This window comes from Syngnathus floridae, chromosome 11, assembly GCF_059516105.1.
Source record: "Syngnathus floridae isolate MCC-2025c chromosome 11, RoL_Sflo_1.0, whole genome shotgun sequence".
Taxonomy (NCBI): Eukaryota; Metazoa; Chordata; class Actinopteri; order Syngnathiformes; family Syngnathidae; genus Syngnathus; species Syngnathus floridae.
Genome location: NC_142423.1, coordinates 3,841,050 through 3,847,966, shown reverse-complemented (window position 1 = coordinate 3,847,966; position 6,917 = coordinate 3,841,050).

The window sequence follows — 6,917 nt, the reverse complement described above, 5'->3', positions numbered from 1 at the left end:
AGAGGAAAAGGAGCGTCGGAGCCCCCCCCCCCCCACCCTCGCCATCATGCTTTTATATTTTCTCCCTTCCTCCTTCTTTGTCCCACTCCTCAGACTTCCCTCCTCAATCCTTCCTAACTTTTTGGCCATTGGTGCAGGTAATATACTTGGGAATGCTAAACAAAGGAAAAGTGCGACACAAAAACAGACCCGGCCCGACAAACAACAAAGCAATTAGGCCGTGTTTGGTCTGGCTGGAACAAGCATGACCTTTCAGGAAACTGTCCCTTCCTGTAGACAGAGGTCGGCTCGCCGTTCAGTCCCAATCGAGTCTCACATTCTGGAAAGTGTGTGAACGTCTCGTTGAGAGGTCATATGTGCGAAAGGACATTGCTTTGTTTTAAGGATTGGCATATATAAATGGGGCGAGGGGGTGGGGATGAAAAATCTATTTTCAGTCAACACCAGGACGGAATCTCCTCTTGTATGTTTCCACTTAGCATGTTTCTAAGATGATGCAGATCCTGTCATATTCTTCAACACTGCTTGTTTTCAATGTCTCACTTTCTCTGTTTCTGTCTTCTTGTCCTCCCCAAATGTTGCTTGTGTCAAAGCAAGCCTATTTTCGATCTGGAAAAATCACCAGTTCTTTTTATCGACTCTCAATGCGTCAAAGTGCAGGTTCTGAGAAATGCCTCTACTTTGACGCACCAAAATAATCCTCAAAACGTCGCAATCCATTCATCTGCTAAATATACTGAATCAAATAAACGGTTTGCTCTTTGTTAGGGTTTTCCAGGTTATCTTTATCATAGGATTATGTTGGAATGCAACAGGTAATAAATACCTTACCTTGTCCTCCTTATCACAAGGTCGTAAAACATCCCCTGACATGTTTAGACTAGAGGACAAGGGCTTTAGCCAGTTTACCCAAACCCCCACTCTGTTTCTCTTAATAAATATCCCCTCGCAGGAACGAGGGTTCAGACTTCATTCCTTGAACGAGTGAACTCTCCACCTGCAGGTGTCTAACAGGGCTTGCTTGTCTCCCGTGTGGTTCTTGCAAAATATTGTTTGAGTGAGCAAATCTCTAACATTTTGGTGCCGAAACCCGGGATCTCTCATACCCGCCATCTGGCTGACGGAGGACGACGCGCTGTACACCGTCGACGGGCCAGCGTCCATTAGCCGGACCTGGTAAAGAAAGACCTGGGAAGGAAATTCTTCGCTGGGCCAGCATCTTAGGTCTGCCTTCGTCGGACAGAGGTGGATTGACGGGACCCGGCAGTGCAACGAACCAGGGAACAAGTAAGTTAAAGGCCTGAAGTTGTGTTGTGTTGTTAAACGCGTAACACGTAGAGGTGCACGAGAGCCAGCTTGGGTTCAAGTCCCAGTGGAAGAAACAGGCTAAGAAAGGCAGAGCTTCTTTTTCGTTCATCGAAGAAGAGTGTAGACTCTTCTTTGTCTGTTTTTCCGAGCTGAGGGATCTGGCTTGGGTTAGAGTCCCAGTGGAAGGAACGTGCTAAGAAACACGGAGCTTCTTTTTTGTTAATCAAAGAAGGGCGTAGATTTTTCTTTGTATGTTTTTCCAAGCCAAAGAACAGCTTGGGTTCAAGTCCCAGTGGAAGAAACGGGCTAAGAAAAACAGAGCTTCTTTTTCTTAATTGAAGAAGGGCGTAGATTTTTTCTTTTGTCCGTTTTTCCAAAGCTGTTTGGGAGGGTTTTACACCCATCCCTGGATAGGCCTGAAAGAAAAAAAAAGCGCTGGAGTTTGTGTGATTGAGAGTGTGACTGGTAGGATAAATTGACTAAATAGCAGTTCTAGCATTGATCCACGGCAATAATACAGGCTAGTAATTTGTTGAAAGGTCAATTTAAACCTGCATTGAGGATCCTCAAAGACATAATTAAATAAATAAGTAATAAATAAGTAATAATAATAATATATTTGAGAAAAAGAAATTATATAACCTAAAACTACTAGAATTAAGATGGGAAATAAAAACGGTAAATCTCTACCTCTTGACGGAGATGAGAAGTACATGGCGAGTAGATTTCTTAATTGTATGCAATATATGCCGAAGTGGAAGAAAAAGTATGGAGTAGATGGGAAGTTGAGAGTTGAAGTGTGGAAGATAGTAGTTGATGTTTTGGAAGAGAGTGCGGATAAAAAGAAAAATGGACTGAAAAAGAAAAGAAAAGAAAGAGAATTGGATTGTGCTAAAATGTGGTTAAAAGCTTCACAAGAGAGAAGAGAACAAATCCAAAAGACAAAAGATAGAAAGATGAAAGGTGATGAGGCTGAGACTATGTTTGTCAGGCCGGAAGACAATGAGGCCACAGTGCGCAGGCGCACTGCCGCGGCCACGGCTCCAGCCGAAGCTCAAGCAGAGGAGCAAGAGGGGCTTTCCGCTCGTACACAAAACTTGTATCCAAGCTTAACAAACCTGCAGCCCCCCCCCATATAACAGCAAAAGAAGTCAGAGTCACATTAGTAGGAGTCCTGTACAAACAAGAAGTTTGACCACCGCTGCTAGATTTTCTCAAAATTTAGACAAGGTTGATGTATGCCCAATGATACAGGTGCCAAACCCTAATGTAGGGGAAGGCCAACTCCCACATACATATGTTTTCCGGCCATGGACTTTGGAAGAGGCAAGAAAAGCAGTTGAAGGGGTTACCCCTGTTGCTGAAGACCCAGATATATGGGCAGAGGACATGGCTGGAATTATACATTCCTATAGACTGAATGGACATGAGGCAGGAGAAGCTGCAATGTCCTCCTTGGGAAAAGACTGGGCGAAGGTTAGAGGAAATTATACAGGTAGAAAAAATCAAGGGCCTTTTCCCTATCCCATTGAGGAAAATCAATTGGGAGGGGAGTATGCAGCACAATGGAAAGGTCTTGTGGCAAGAGTGCGAACTATATTTCAAAGACGAGCGAATTATGGTCATTTGGCAGGAATAAAACAGAAGCCTGGCGAAGATACTGATGATTTTCGTTTGAGATTTGAAAAAGAATTCAGGGTGCATAGTGGCATCCCATTCAATGATACAGCTGAGAGTGCTTATCAACAACAGCTTAAAAATGCGCTCCTCACTAATTTCCGCCCTGAAATAGGCAACTGGGTGAGGAAACATTTGGTGGAAGTGGATGTTGCAAGTGTGACAAGAACTATGCAATGGGCCAGACATGCTGAAAAGGTGATCAAAAAAGGCAAAAGTTCTGATGTATTTCATCTAGATAATGATGATGATGAACTAGATGAAGATACAACAGTCTTCTTCCAAGGGTCCCAGCAAGGCAGAGGAAGAGGTAGAGGCCAACAAGGTCGCAGGCCGCCATATAATTCAAAACCCCCACGAGATTCTGACAACTCTTGGAACTGTGGGAAACAAGGACACCTTGCAAGGGAGTGTCGTTCTGCAAAACAATATCAATCAAAGGGTGCAGGAAGGGGCAGAGGAAAGACCAAATTCTCAGCATGACTAGATCCCCCCCCTTTGACCTCTGGTGCTCCTATAGAGGAAGAAATAGTAGATGTCCATACAGCATGGGACATTCTGAGTGCATTAAAAGAAAAACCATATGTTACTCTAAACATTGGAGGCAGTGATGTCGAGTTTTTGTGTGATACCGGGGCTTGTAAAACCGTGATAAAAACTAAAGTCCCAAATCTAAAGGCCTCCCAAAATACTATTTGGGTGAAATCTGCTGATGGGCAGGTACACAAGGAGAGTATCTCTAATCCAGTTGAAGTGAGAGATAAGGAAACTGGAAGCATGGCTTCAGTTTCGATTGTCCTATCTCCAAAATGTCCCATAAACCTGTTGGGACGAGATCTGATGACTCGGTTGGGAATTGCAATAATTCCAGTAAAGGATGGCATGCGAGCATGTAGAGTGAGAGATGTGGACTCATATGCTGCACAAGCAGGTGAACAGATCTGCTGCTCCTATGCCATCCCTCCTGAACGAAATCCTAAACTCCCAAGCAGATTGCTGAGTGAAGCTCGAAAACAATTGTCCCAACCTGAATCAGAAATGACTTGTACAGAATTACATGTCACCATGAATATTCTCACTGATCCACAAGATGACTATATTGGAAGTTTTCTCAGCGACACAGAAGTAACTTTAACAATCACTGCTCTGTACACTGATCGCAGGTCATTTGCGGCTGCTGCTGTACTCTTGCCCGCTCCTCAGAAAGACAGATACAAATTGTCGGCTGTACCCCACATCTCATTGTTTAAACCTCACAGTATAACGTGGGCAGATGTGGGTTCCCGAATTAAACTTGCTGGATCTGTGACTGATTATGAGGACAAAGGTAATGGGTGGAGCTACAGTACCAGTTGTGACGTGTGGAAGCAAACAGTGTGTGAAGTGGCTGTAGGCAGAGCAGGCGCTTGTGCGCTTCCCTGACTAGTTGACATTTGTTTGAATGAAAAGGAGGAGGGGGAATTGGCTGGGCTTCCTGAAAAACTGTGGACCAAGGGCCCATCTGATGTAGGTCTTTTACAATCCATTTCCCCAGTACAGATCAAACCAAGATCAGAGTGGTGTCCGAGAGTTAAGCAATATCCTTTAAAACAGGAGGCAATAAATGGGATTGCCCCTGTTATAAATGATCTTTTGGCAGGAGGAATCATTAGGGAATGCTCGGATTCTCCTTGCAACACTCCCATTTTTCCAGTCCAAAAGGCCGACAAAATTAATTGGCGAATGATACAAGATTTACGAGCAGTGAATGATGCAGTGCAAACAAGAGCACCCAATGTGCCTGACCCACACACACTTCTGAACACTTTGAAACCTAATCAGAAGTTTTTCACAGTAATTGATCTCAGCAATGCATTTTTCTCAGTGCCAATTCACTGAGACAATCTGCAGATGTGGTGCTCTTTCACAAAATGGAGCTGCTAGTTCCACATGCTGTAGATGTGTTGCTGCTGCAAAGCAAAATGAACTTTTTGTCACCAGCCAGACATCTGTCCTACACTGCTATACTTCTGTCACAACCACACATCGTGATAAAGAGGTGCACAATCCTTAACCCAGCAACGTTGATCCCGTTGCCAGGGGATGGAACACCCCATAACTGTTTGGATGCTACAGAACATCTACAGCTGCCCAGAGTAGATTTAAGTGACACGCCACTTGACAAAGGGGAGAAGTGGTTTGTGGATGGATCATGTTCAAAGGATCCTAAAGGAAACAATCAAAGTGGTTATGCAATTGTGAAATTGCCAAACCAGATTGTTGAAGCAGAGAAGCTTCCATACAACAGGTCAGCACAGGCTGCTGAGCTAATTGCACTAACAAGAGCTTGTCAATTAGTGGAAGATAAGGAAGTCACTGTATACACAGACAGTCAGTATGCATTTTCTACTCTGTTCTATTTTGCGAAACAATGGGAGCGCAGAGGGATGACAACATCAACCGGTAAGCCGGTTACCCATGCCTCCTTGTTAAAAGACTTGTTGCAGGCCATTCTTTTACCTGCTAAACTAGCTGTGTGTAAATGTGCTGCTCACACCACTGGCAGAGATGAAGTCTCAAATGGAAACAGATTAGCAGACAAAATTGCAAAAGAAGCAGCTGCAGGGAGACATGGCCATGAATTTTTTTTACTGGGTTCCGAGGACACACAACTCATAGATAAGACTGTACTGACAGATATGCAGGGCAATGCTCCAATGGTGGAGAAACGAATGTGGACGACAAAAGGTGCAATAGTGGATACAGATAATATCCACCGCATCAATGACAAACCTGTTTTACCAAAATCACTTTTTAAGGCAGCAGCGCTTGCGACACATGGGCCTTGCCATGTGTCGACAGGAGGGATGAAGACCATCATAGATCAACAATTCACTACCTTTGGTTTAGATGCTTACTTAAAAATTTTTTGTAAAGCATGTCCTGTTTGTGTGAAACATAATCCACAAGGAAACATGAGACCTAAGAGAGGCTCATTTCCAAAACCCTCTTATCCATTTCAAATCATGCATATGGATTTTATTGAACTCACACAAAGTGGACCTCACAAATACTGCCTAGTGATGATTGATGCATTTTCCAAATGGGTGGAAATAGTTCCATCCAAACGCGCAGATGCCTTAACAGTGGCAAAAGCCATCTGCAAAACCATCATACCAACTCATGGCATCCCCCAAACCATTTACAGTGACAATGGTCCACACTTTGTGAACCAAGTTGTGCAGAACATGGCTGTACACCTTGGAATAACGTTAAAAAACCACTGTGCTTGGCATCCTTCGAGCGCAGGCCTGGTTGAACGGGCAAACTTTAGCATCAAAAGCAGGTTGAAAAAATGCATGGAAACAACAGGCAGACCTTGGCCAGAGTGCCTCGACTTAGTGAAGCTCTATATGAGAATTACTCCCACTTCAGAAGGACTAACACCTTTTGAAATCATACATGGGAGACCATACAGACTACCAGTGTTCCCTGCAGATTTGCAAAAAGCAGATGAAGAACAGACCTTGGCAGATTATCTAATCAGGACGCTCAAACTGAAAGATGTGTCAAATGCAAATTTACTGCCGCCTGATCTCTCTCCCTCACAGGTGGACAACCCCATCAATCCAGGAGACTGGGTCTACATCAAGGTCATCAAAAGAAAGAACTGGGCCAGCCCACGGTGGGAGGTTTTGCTTGCTACTCCCACGGCGATTAAAATTTCTCAACGGCCCAGTTGGATTCACCTCAGCCACTGCAAGTTGCAGAGAGTGCTGGACCCCTAATTCGGAGTGGTGGGGATGTCCCGGTGTCTCTGCCATCCTAGTAGCAACGGGGCTCCATATGCCAGATGGATCCTCTGCTGCGTTGTGGTTGGAGCGTGCTATGGTCTATTGACTCATCTGAACAGACCAAATGACAATGTTGCCCGTGGTAAACGATGGTCACAT